Consider the following 13,284-nt stretch of genomic DNA (forward strand, 5'->3'; position numbering starts at 1 on the left):
GTGGCTCAGTCGGTTAAGCGGCCGACTTCGGCTCAGGTCGTGATCTCGCGGTCCGTGAGTTCGAGCCCCGCATCAGGCTCTGTGCTGACAGCTCGGAGCCTGGAGCCTGTTTCGGATTATATGTCTCCTTCTCTCTGACCCTCCCCCATTCATGCTCTGTCTCTCTCTGTCTCAAAAATAAATAAACGTTAAAAAAAATTAAAAGATTCAACCAACAGGATTAACTCTTGGAGGTCTAGGGTAAGGAGACTTATTAGAATGCATATAACAATATTCTAGGTCAAGGGATGACAAACATTTTCTATAAATAGTCAGACAGTAAGCGTATTCAGCCTGGCAGGCCATATGGTCTCTATCACAACTCTTTAAATCTATTGGTAAAGAGTGAAAACAGTCATAGACAATATGAATTGAATGACCAAGGCTGTTTTCCAATAAAAGTGTACTCACAAAACAGGTAGCAGGTGGATTTTGTTTGCGGACCATAGTTAGGTGACAGTTAACCAAAGTGCCAACTGGACTGATGGTAGTGACAATGGAAAAGAAGGGCTATCTGTAACGAAATCATAGAAGTGGAAAATATAGCATTTACTATCTCATTGCCTGTGGGTGGCAAAAAAGGAAAAGGTGTTAAAAATGATACCAAAAGGGCGCTGGGGTGGCTCAGTTGGTTAAGTATATGACTTGGTTTCGACTCAGGTCAGGACCTCACAGTCAGTGGGTTGGGGCCCCACATCAGGCTCTGTGCTGACAGTGCGGAGCCTGTTTGGGATTCTTTCTGTCTCTCTCTGTCCCTCTGTCTGCATCTCCCGTGCTCGCTCGCTCCCTCCCTCTCATTCTCTCTCTCTCTCTCTCTCAAAATAAATACACATTAAAAAAAATGATACCAAGAATTGAGACTCAGTCATGGAAAGAGCCGGTGCTGCCGTTGACAGACATAAGTATGTTAACAAAGAAGCTGTTTGGGGAGTGAAAATGATTTATCCGTGGAATGCGGAAACCAGTTAAAAGAAGAAAGCTGTATAGTGTTAGAAACAGTCCCATTAAACTGTGAACAACATTGAAAACCCAAAAGCCTCTTCCACTTGGCAATGAGCTTTACTAAATTTGTTCCATTTTCCAATTTTTTACGTTATAAATAATGAAGAGGTATATGAGTTTCCTTAACATTCTAGCATGCCCAATATGATTTTTATTAGCACTCTACACAGAATATATCACTCTTACATCCATTCATTCAGGATACAGAACAACCTGTGCTATTAGAAAAAGCATTTATTTTAGAAATAATCTATTTCTTGCTATAAATATGTCTACAATGTGTATTGCTTGACAAATATGACCTTATTCTTTTTTCTGTATTCAGACTTCAGAAGGATTTAATTTTGATTTTAAGGAACCAATCTGAAATAAGATTAACTATAGACTATTTTTCTCCATTTCTTGGCCTGAGCAGGCAAATGTTACTATGCATTTCAATTAGAAACACACTTGTCAGGTGGGAAGGAAGAAGGACTAAAGTGAGCCAGCAATGAAACAGGACAGACTTCTTCACTAAGTCTGCTTCCTGATTAAAAAATAAAAATAAAAATAAAAAAGTAAAAACAAAAACAAAAAGAAAAACAAAAAATCCAAAAATCTAGAAATGAATTATTCAGAGCCACGCTGAAACCAGTCAGCAACATTGAAATAGGATTCAACACACCTGAAACCTCTGCGGGGGAATTATCTCAACTTCTATTTCTTGGATTTCTACAAAAATTCCTTGTTAAAACAAGAGCCAGAAAGACTTTCGGTAAAATTGCACTTCATTATAAGGGGCTTGCAAACATTTCTGTTATTCTTCTCTACTGCATGAAAAGCTTTGCTCTAGTTAAAAACTGCTCCTACCTATTACAGCATATACTTGGGACTCAGGTGCGTATGGTTTTTAGACGTCTTTTTTCTCTTCTTTTCATCCACTACCATCTGATTCCATTTTTGGCAACCCCTCTTAAAGATTTATTTGGACTTTAGAAACAATACAGGAGTCCTATCCCAGGTAGATCCATTGATCTGTGCTGTTTTATTACTATTGTAAATCAAGCTGAATTATTTCTTCAGAAAGATCTGTTATGTTTTAGACACTGTAATGGAAACGTGTTCTCTTTGGAATTTGTAAAGAAAGGTGTAAAACAGCTGTTTGCTATACATCAGAAACTCTACTGGTGGGCATGTAGTGATATGCAAAACACCATTTTAATTATGCCCACCTCTCCTCTTGTTTTGTGTTATTATATGAAATAAAATTAATCATTCATCAAATTTAGAGTGATGGTAGGTTATAACTTGTTCAATCATCCTGTAAACAGCCCTGAATATATTTGATGTATCGTATTAACCACAGTACAAAAATATTCAAAATTGAAAAGCACAATAAAAATAGTGCCTATGTGTGCTGGGGAAGAGGGTGCTGCTGCTAATGTCTTCTGGGTTTCTCATGTAATAACTGTTAAGTATCTTTCATATTGTACTAAACATTGATGATGTTTTTAGGGTAATCGAAAATACAGTTAGAGGGGCACCTGGGTGACTCAGTCGGTTAAGCGTCTGACTTCGGCTCAGGTCATGATCCCACTGTTCTTGAGTTCAAACCCCGCATTGGGCTCTGTGCTGTCAGCTCCTTGCCTGGAGCCTGCTTCAGATTCTGTGTCTCCCTCTCTCTCTGCCCCTCCTCTGCTGGCACTCTGTCTCTCAAAAATAAATAAACATTAAAACAAATTTAAAAACAAAAAAGAAACTACAGTTAATCAACTTTAAGTGAAGAAGAACACCTGCTGATAGGAAGTGTTTACGATTTCCCCCCAAATAATTTGATTAATTATGTAGACTACTCAAAGAGTTTAAGTATAAATAAGTGATACAAATATCTTCACAGTAATGATCATCAAGCTGGGTGAGATATGAGTAGCCTTGTGGGTCAGGAAGACTTTTTAAATGGTAAATGTGCACAGAAAATTTTAAGGCAATCAATTTCCAGATTTTCCGTCTCCCTATGTATTCTTTCTGATAGGTGACATAGATCATGCGTCTCTTTTCCCACCTCGCTTTTGGTCATTGTCGTGCTCTCATCTTACAAAAAAAAAGGTAAAGCTCTTACAAATTCTGGATTTTGCTGCAATAATTTTCATGTAATGACCTCAACTTGTGCATTCCTCAATTCTAATCCAATAATGCATTGTCCTTGAGGAACAAAGCCGTAGAGCATTGTGTCATTAGGCATCAAACTCACAGCAAGGGTCCATGCTTTATTTGTCCGTGTGTCTGTCTCTCTATCATCTATCTCATGTCATCTAATTATCTGTGTATCTCAGAATTAAAATTGAGAAGCGAGCTTGTTATGGGAGGCATATTGACACATTTATTCATTTATTTAAATTGGAAAATGAAGTCAAGCTTTTTGTGACAGGAAGTAAACATGCTTACTGTTTTGTTTGACAGCAGGTTTGGCTTTGGGAATTCAGTTATATGTCAGGCATTTTCCCATTATTTGAATGATCCAAAACATCAGCCCCAAGATTACAAAGCACATGATACTGTACAAGTGTTTTATCCAAAAGCAAAATTAATGATAGTTTAACTTATTCAAACTCTTGTGAGTGCATCTGGTTAAAATTGTGCCTCTACATAGAAGAGAAATGGGTATAAGTAACAATTACTTGATATGTTGGGGTAAAACCTTTTTTGAAGTAATAGAAATTGAGAAGATAAATGATTTTGAGAAAACTTGTTTCAAGTCAGATGATTTTCAGTCATTTGCTTTCACTGAAAATGAATAAAAACTAATCAATATGTCAGGTGACATTTTTCTTAAAGATATATTACCTAATTGGTGTTCTTAACCAGCATTTAGTAGCACTCAACCAACATGGTCTCACAGGAATAATTTGTTTTGTTTTTGGAGAGGATAGGGGCTTTGAAAAATCATTAGGAAAAATCTGATATATTATCTACTGAATTTTATTGCTATAGACATCTTAGACAATTTAACTAAAATAAAAATAAAACACCCCTTTTGTATTTTTTGTCATTTGCTTAAATCAATCAGATAAATTTAAAATTGTTGTATTTATTTTTCCTTGTATTGGTAACTCTAGTAATTCTGAAAAACATAAAAGATGAGAATTTATTCATCTTACCTTAATAACCTTAAAGATACTAAGATATTGAAAGTGGAAAGTCAGTATTCTGTAGTTCTTAACACATAATCAATTTATCAGAAGTCCCTCCCTCTTTTTAAGTTTATTTATTTATTTTGAGAGAGAGAGAGAGAGAAAGAGAGAGGATGCGAATAGGGGAGAAGAGAAAGAAGGAGAGAGAATCCCAAGCAGTTTCCATGCTGTCAGTGTGGAGATGGATGTGAGTCTTGATCCCATGAACCATAAGATCATGACCTGAGCTGAAACCAAGAGTTGGCTGCTTACCTGACTGAGCCACCTCTTTTGGATCCTTTTTAATACATCAAGAAGAAAAACCAGTTAGTTTCTAGTATGTTTTAACACTGTTCTATCACTTTCCATTCTCTCTTGGCAGGAGATAGGATTTAACAAAAATGTAGTATTGTTGAAACATTGGCACTGTTGTAATAAACATAGTTGTTAAGTCACTGGGCTCTGAAGCCAGACAAACTTCATTCATTCACTGGCTCTACTAATTACTAGCTTGCTAACCTCAGGTAAGTTTCTTAACTTCTGTGTGCTTCAGTTTTCTTCATGTGTGATAATACTTTTAAGGGAATTATATTATTATGAGGATGTTTATTCATGTACAGAATTTCAGAAACACATTTTCTGTCACATATTAGGAGTTCAAGAAGTTAATTATTGAATTTATTTTTCTCGTTCTTGTGTGTGTGTTCAGGTGATCCTGTTTTTTCCTTTATGGAAGTAAAAAGTAAGATCATTCCGAGAAATGTTTAATAGGTGTTTGAACATTGATGAAGGGATATTGTAAAAACTCATGAACGTCATTTCTAAATGGTCAATCTGTACCACGGTAATTTTTACATTTTTTTCCTTAGGGTATTATTTAGGTGCAAATAGAGCAATCCTACTTCTAGCTAGAAATTAGTATCTTGTAGCATTGTAAGCACTCCCCACACCAAGGAAAATCAGAAAATTTGGTAAAGAACCGCGATATTCTTTTTTTTTTTTTTTTAAGTTTATTTAGTTTTGAGATAGAGCACAAGCCAAGGAGGGGCAGAGAGGGAGAGAGAGAGAGAGAGAGAGAGAGAGAGAGAAAGAGAGAGATAGACAGACACGGATAGACAGAATCTGAAGCAGGGTCCAGGCTGCAAGCTGCCAGCACAGAGCCTGACGCTGGGCTTGAACTCATGAACCGTGAGATCGTGACCCAAGCTGAAGATGGAAGCTTAACCAACTGAGCCACCCGGGCACCCCTAGAAGCACGATATTCTGTTTGAAGGCATTTGGAAGCTTCCAAGACAACCGGGACTAGAGAGGCTGTGATTCTAAAGAGAAGGCAACCGAGGAGAAATTAGTCATCATTCTTCAAATGATGCTTTTCTTCTTAGGGCATTTGCCAACACTTACCTCTGCATGAGAAGAAAACACAGCCAAAGGGCCATATACAAGGGACACGGAAGCCAGCAGAACAGCTGAAAATATCAAGTGGCTGGAAAGACAACACTTTGAGTTCAGGGCTGCCAAGGTGGCAGAGATTTCAAGGGCAAGATCCTAAAGAGAGGGGAGGCACATGGAAGTGAACTCTACACTGTTAGTGTTTCTGCTTTGTCAGCATTTGCTGAATTTTAAAGCTGGCAAGGAAGAGGCTGAGAAATGGATCAGAACTACCCACTGCTCTGTGGTGTTCTACACTCATAGACCAGGAATTCCATTAGCCCCAAATTAGCAGTGCAGGATGAGGCTCTGCAGGCAAGAATATAAAACCCTTATTCAGTGGTGATGTATTGTTGGCCCTCCCAAGACAGAAGGGGTCCAATGCAGTCAACTTGTCACCAGGTGGTCAGTTGGTTTCCTTGAGAAATAATCGCATATCAGGGGCTCTGTTTTGGTCTCTGTTACTGGCAGGCAAGACACCTGGAGGTGACAATGGTCAACATGGGTTGGGTACATAGGAGAACATATTGTTCAGCCACGGATAGCCTCCATGTCTCCTACTATGTCTACTCTGTTTATGTGCCCATTGAGTTGGTTCTGGCGTTAGCCACTGACAAAATCTGTAACATCTACTGACTAAGTCATTTTTCTTCTTGGTTTTTCAGTACCTCTTCCATAAGGGTTGCATTCTGGTAGGTATTAGTGTGTGATACAAAAATAATTCCACTTTGTCCTATATATATCCCATATATCCACCCACTGTCTTCTTGCCAGACTTACTCATTTAATCTTATAGTTTTTTCCTTCCAGGACCCTGACAACCTGACTAGGTCATTGGCCACAGTATAAGACTCTGTACGTAGTGTTACCCAGGGCTACTTTTGCTTCCAGCAAGTGCTTGCAGAGTTACTTATGGGAAGATTTTCTCTGTCGACTTTCTTTAAGCACAGTTCCTGAAAATAGTTGTAACATACCACCACCCATTTGTGTTTGAATCCACACACCAAGATGTCCTATCTATAAATCAAGTTGGGCTTTTCCCTCCTCCAGAAGCTAGTCCTAGGTATAGTCCATATGGTCACAGATACTAGGTGGAAGATAGGTATAAATAAAATCTGAGTAATTTGGGCTATCTGCTCATTTGCTTACTCTTATCCTTCTCGAATTGGTTCCTGATGTCCCATTTATGATAGACTGCTAGCCCTGTCTGACTTTTGACTGGGTCCATCTGATAGAACCAGCTCTGACAGATACATGTTTAATTGTTGTCCCATAGACAACCTTCTGTTTCTATCAGGGCTTGATAGCACCCAAGAGCCATCTCTTGAAATGTGTATTATTTTCTAGTACAGCTTGCATAGACTCAACTCAAGCCCCAAGGAACTACATTATGATTTTCTCATTGGACCTTGCTATAAACACTATATTTGTATCTCCTCACCACTAAAATCTCCATCTCCATAGAGTCTTCCAGATACTGTGATCCAGGCCAATGGCTGCTTGAATTGTAGCCAGGACCTGCTGTGAAGTCCTTTCCTATTCAGATCCCACTCAAGCCTCAGAGCTTTTGAGTCTCCTGATATATGGGCCAATACAGTAATACTAAGTGTGGAATGTGTTGTTTTTGGAATCCTAAGAGGCTCTCAAAACTTGGTACTTCTATCTCTGTGACAGGAGATGCAAAATGAAGTCGTCTTTTACTGTTACACCGTACATGTTCAGAGTCCATCATTTTACTATTTTCCGTCTGCAATGCATCAGTATAACTTAAGAATAGTCATCTAAATCCATTGTTCTTACAACATTGTTCAAATCCCAATCCTCATTTTCACTCCCATCATTCAAATAACTGGATCATTACCAGCAAGGTTATTACCTTCCACTAAGGCAATTCGCTGCTACTGCCAGTGAAATATTAAGCAACTGGTCACCATTTTTTGTTCCATATTTTTCTTTGGATTGGATTCTCCTTGCTAGCCAGGAAACAAGAGAACCAGTCCCCCAATCCATCTTTTCGCTTTTTTTCTTAAACCAGTCTCAGTACCAATGTTCTCTGTTCACAGCATCTGATAAGACATCAAGATATAATTAGACACAAGTAAGCTTTATTGTGGTAAAATCCTGTTGAGGTTAAAGACGGAGTGATCAAGAGTAGTAGGAAGAGAGTTAACAACATGATGCAGGTCTAACATCTATGGGGGGGAAAAAGGAAACAGAAAGGAGGAGGCAGAGACAGGAAGGGCTCATGTTATCGAACTACTCTCAGAAAATTGACAGAGAGATCCTGAGAATGATTTCTCATTATAGGAGTGGAATACTGGGCAGAGGAGTCTGTCTTTAGTACCCTTGACATGCTCAGTCATTGGCAACAGGGTGGATGAAGTTTGGCCTCATCTTAAGCCCCATGGAGAATCTGAAGGTGTACAACAGTTGGAGACTCCCAGTTTTCCTGAAATGGTAGGTCCTTTTGAAGGGATATCTGAGTGGTACACACCATGGACAGACACTGCAATGAAACTTAAAAAAAAACCCACAAAATTCAGTGATTTGACCAAATATTATGTTTAAGTTATGTGTAAGTTATGTTAATAGAAGAAAAGAGCTAAAGAAGAAAAGAAAAAGAAAGCATGGCATCTGATTTTGGCAGAAAATTTTGATAGGAAAGAAGCAAACAAATAAAGTTACAGAATTTTTAAGCTATGCAAAATAATACACATAATAGAAAATATTTAATTTCTCAAAGAGGATGCTAACAGTGGAAAAAAATTAAGATTGCATTCTATTATTTATTTATTTACTTATTTATTTATACCATCATATTTCAATAGTATATGATATGAAATACAGTCAGTTATTGTACACAGTTGGAAATAGTGTAAAACATATCAGCTTTGGATCTACACGGTCATTCCATACTCTTGTATGTGTGTCTTTTTCATGCTCTATGTATCAAGAATTACAACAGGAAAGAAAAAAGTTGGAGAGCTCTTAATAGTGGAAGAATGCAACTAGCTGTGAAAATTAATGAGATGTAAAGAACACATTGAACAGAAATAACAAAGAACTATAAAAGTAGAAAGGAGATAAAGACCACTTTATGTAAAAATTTTGGAAGCAAATCTTGGATCTGTATAAAGCTATTAGTTCTAAAGGAATTTTCCCACATTAAGTCAGAATATGGCACAATCTCTTGAATATGTACCACAGGGTAATGGGGAGGAAGATGCAAAGTACAATATGGGATCCTTTTTTCAGTAATTTCATCATACCTTCTATTGGACTACCCTTCCCATGGAGAGTCGTTATAAACATTGAACGAAATGTAATAAACTCTTTGCCTTGGGGTGAAGTGACAGGCAGGTGAAAACTGGAATAGGGTCCATGAAGAAACTCCTGGCATACATTGTATCCTCAACTGTAACTTCAGAGGGTCCCTCCTTATATCTCAAGCAGCAGCAGTAATAATGGCAGTGAGAACTCTGACAATGGTGACCAGGGAGAGTTGTCATGGTAAAGTCTCTATGAGAGAGAGTTTGTTGATGTCCAGGCTCTGAAGGACATCTTAGCTGGCTATAGCGGATGGGGGCAAAACTCACAGAACTCACCGTGTGAAAATTCTTGAAGAACCCTATTACGAGATCTTCTCCCTTGACCCGTCATAGATAAGGACACTTTCCTTCCAGTTCAGAACGATAGAGTGGAATTCTAACTGCAGTAACAACTGCAGTGGATGGCAGAGGGGTTAGGAGTGAAACTGCTATTTCAAGGCAAAATCTTGGTGGACCCGTCAGACCTGAGTTGTGTAGTGCCAATGGAACAGTAACAAAACTGAGCCGGAAGCTGGCCAGGTCTATGGATAATGAAATTGCCTCCTGACTTTTGGAAACATTTAAAAGCTTCACCTGGGCCTGTGCAGTGAAGCTCTTAGAGCATTTCAACTTGGACATAAAGGTGAAGGTGGCCACTTACGCACAACCTGGGGAGTCCTATGATATAAAGCTCAATCAGTGTCTGTTACTTGTGGAGGATCTTAATATTGTTGATTGATTTTGTGAAAAGAACCCAAATCTTATTTATTTATTTCTAATTAACTAATTAATTAATTTGAAAGAGAGAGAGAGAGAGAGTATAAGCAAGGGAAAGGAGCAGAGGGAGAGGAGCAAAGCGGGGAGTTGGGGGGCACCCTAAGCAGTCTCCACGCTCAGCACAGAGCCAGACACAGGGCTTGATCCCACGACTCTGGGGTCATGACCTGAGCTGAAATCAAGAGTCAGACGCTGAACCCACTGAGCCACCCAGGTGCCCCTGATTCCTTTAGTTCTAAAGACCAATACAGACATTTAAATAAAACTATAAATGCAAAACATAGATTCAAGATAAAAATTCTCTGTAATTTCTAAAATTCTGTGCATCTTATTTGTTCCTTGGATGTCAATGCAATCTTCTGTTATTCACTAGCATATCTAAAGTTTCCATACTGAGAATTGTTTTTAAAAACATTAGTTATGGGGCACTAGGGTGGCTCAGTCAGTTGAGCGTCGGACTTCAGCTCAGGTCGTGATCTCGTGGTTTGTGAATTCAAGCCCCACAGCAGGCTCACTGCTGTCAGCGCAGAGCCTGCTTTGGATCCTCTGCCCCCTCTCACTCCACCCCTTCCCCACTCATGCTCTCTCTTGCTCTCAAAAATAACAAAAAACATTAAAAATATGTTAGATTGCTTGTAATTACTATACTTAAAATGTAAAAATTTAATGTGAAAAATAGTAGAAATGAATGCAAGCTGAGTAAAAATATGGAAAAAAATAAAAATGGGTTAAAAATCGCTGAATGGCATTGCAATTATATAATGCTTTTTAAAGCCTAATAATGAAACAATCATATGAGCAGGATATCATTTTAAAACATCGTTCCGCAGTCAATTCTTCTATACGATGGAGAAATATGAAGATTGCATTTCTGTGAGAGTAAAGTTTCAGTTCATTTGCAAGTATCTTCATTTTTGTAATAGGGAAAACTACTTGTTATGGGGGGGAAGGAGACCAGCACATTCATTCAAAAAGATGGCACATTTACAGCCAAAGTTGTTCACTGATATTTTATTGTTTTGTTAAGACATTTGTCGCCCCTTCTACCTCATTCTGATTCTGAGAATGTCATTCTATTGCTTAGTCAGGAAGAGTACTGCAATATACTTAAATGTAAAACCCAAATGGTTTTTATGGTTTGTTTTTCTGTCAAAAGCAAACATATTTCCCTGAGTTTTCTAGCTCTTTGTTTCTCTTTAACTTTCTGGATACCATCAAAGTTGAATGGATACAAATCAGTTCTTGTGCTACAGATTAAAAAAAAAAAATCTATCTGATGTTTTCAAATGGCTGAAGTTTTCACCAACAGTTGTAAAATTTTTAAAAATAAAACTCTGCCTGCCAGACAGTTTCACATTTGGGTACTCGGCTTTGCTTCACATATCCTGGCCTGAGAAATAAAGTTTCCACATTCCCAGAAACTTAATGGCAATTCCACATTGCTGTTTCTCTCTGGGGGTTCCCAGCATATGTATCAAATTACTCCCTGTCTCTGAGTTCATGTTCATTTAAAAATCTGTCCCCACCTTGAGCTTTATTTGTCTTTGTCATTCTATATTATTTTTATGAACTCAATTATGTTCTGGGAAAATAATTTCTCTTTATACTATTGGCTTGATGGCTATGAAAATCTCTGGACTAAAATTCTTTAGGTGATGTTGCTGGCGGAGGATTTGTAGAGATATCTCAAAATAAAGGAGCTCAATTAAAAATCTTTCCACTCCACATGATCGTATTCTGGTTTTAGACTTCTCTTTCTCTCTCTGTTTTTTTTTTAAAGTGTATTTATTTTTGAGAGAGAGACAGAGCCAGAGAGCGAGCAGGGGAAGGGCAGAGAGAGAGAGAGGGAGACACGGAATCTGAAGCAGGCTCCAGGCTCTGAGCTGTCAGCACAGAACCCGACGTGGGGCTTGAACCCATGAACTGCGAGATCATGAGCTGAAGTCGGAGGCTTAACCGACTGAGCCATGCAGGTGCCCCAAGACTTCTTTTTTTCTTCTTCTTTTTTCTTTTTAAGAGCATTGTTACCTATGAAAATATATGTGAGAGATAAATGAACCCTGACACTCTAATCTCTATAGATTAGAGGCTGAGTTACTTTTGTGTTAAATGTGAAATAAGAATATAAATTTAACATTCAATAATGTATTTAAATTTGGTTTACATATGGGAAGATAAGTGCTCTGGTCTAAACAACCTGCCTATATTGATAAGCCATTAGAAAACTACAATACACATTTCTGATTTACTGTACATTCCCATCATAGAGTTTGTCATTTATAGCCAGTAACTATATTTAATATTTAATTGAATTCTGTGTATAGCAACCACAGCTAGGTTAAGTGGAAATTTATTTTTGATCAGTGCTTTTTGATGATAATAATTGGAAAATGATGAAAAAGTAACTGAATTAACCTAATTTATATTTGAGCAAATCCATTTATGTAAAAATGATTAATTAGAATATTTATAAATACAGTCTATTATAGACTGTCAGATACACTTTGACATAGGATAAATGGATCCTTCCGTTTATTTCTAGAAATGTGCTATCTGAAAAACAAACTAAAGGAAAATGTGCATTTCTCTAAGAGTCTTTAAATATCAAAGTAAACAGAAAATAAGCAATTTCTGACGGAAGATTCCGTGTACTCCATACCACTGCCAAAATAGTCACTTACAAACTTAAAGCAAAAAACTGTTGCAAAAGTAGGAAACAAAGTATTGTGGAAATTGAACAAGCATCTTTTTCCTCAAGCTTAACTCATCTGGAGGATTTCTATCACAGTAGACTGCATTCACTTAACTATGCACCCTTTTATTTGTTTGTTTATTTATCCCTTCTCACTCTATTCCTCTATCAGGAGAAGTTATTAATGAGCATAATACTTTTCTAGCTTCAGGGAACCTGGGTGGCTCAGTTGGTTAAACGTCTGACTTCAGCTCAGGTCACGATCTCATGGTTTGTGGGTTCGAGCCCCTGACAGCTCAGAGCCTGCAGTCTGCTTCACATTCTGTGTCTCCCTCTCTCTCTGCCTCTTCGCCCCCCCCCCCCAAAATAAATAAACATTAGAAAAAATACCTTTATAGCCTGTCTTAAAGTGTCAAAATCAGTATCATAAACCCAGTGTTAAAGTTGTTCAGTCTAGTTAATAACATCACCTAAACTTGCAATATGAACCAATATAAAGTGGGTTTTAACTTATTTTCTTAGGAATACTGCTGATGAGCTTTTTGGATAATAACATTTATGAGCAACATGTGTTGTTGTTATTGTTGTTGCTTTGTATGTAGTAATAGTTTAGGTGTTCTTCTTCCTGGACCATAATGGGTTTTAATTCATGGCAAGTACATGAAAATGAGACATGTGATACTGTTGTAAACACAGATCATTTAATTTCTCATATTGATAGAAAAGATGTATCAAATGACAGCTTGTCAAAAATGTAGGAGTCAATATCAATCCAAAGGTTCAAAAAGGAGAGTTAAATTTAGCCTGGGCCACTTGGGAAGTGAACAAAGAATGTTGTCCTTGTTTACCTACCAGCTGGATCTTCCCTTGTTATGTTGCATTAGCTGGC

At 37.8% G+C, this 13,284-nt stretch overlaps 1 long non-coding RNA gene across 1 annotated transcript; it reads right to left on the reverse strand.

The window, feature by feature from the left end:
• Positions 1-7,703: 7,703 nt before the first annotated feature.
• On the reverse strand, positions 7,704-9,091 carry LOC111560037. Its single transcript, XR_002741493.2, has 2 exons — positions 8,888-9,091; positions 7,704-8,135 (listed from the first exon to the last, which is right to left on the reverse strand). It is a non-coding gene; the product is annotated as an uncharacterized LOC111560037 (long non-coding RNA).
• Between the last annotated feature and the right edge of the window lie 4,193 nt (positions 9,092-13,284).

Source organism: Felis catus, chromosome B1 (genome assembly GCF_018350175.1).
Source record: "Felis catus isolate Fca126 chromosome B1, F.catus_Fca126_mat1.0, whole genome shotgun sequence".
NCBI lineage: Eukaryota > Metazoa > Chordata > Mammalia > Carnivora > Felidae > Felis > Felis catus.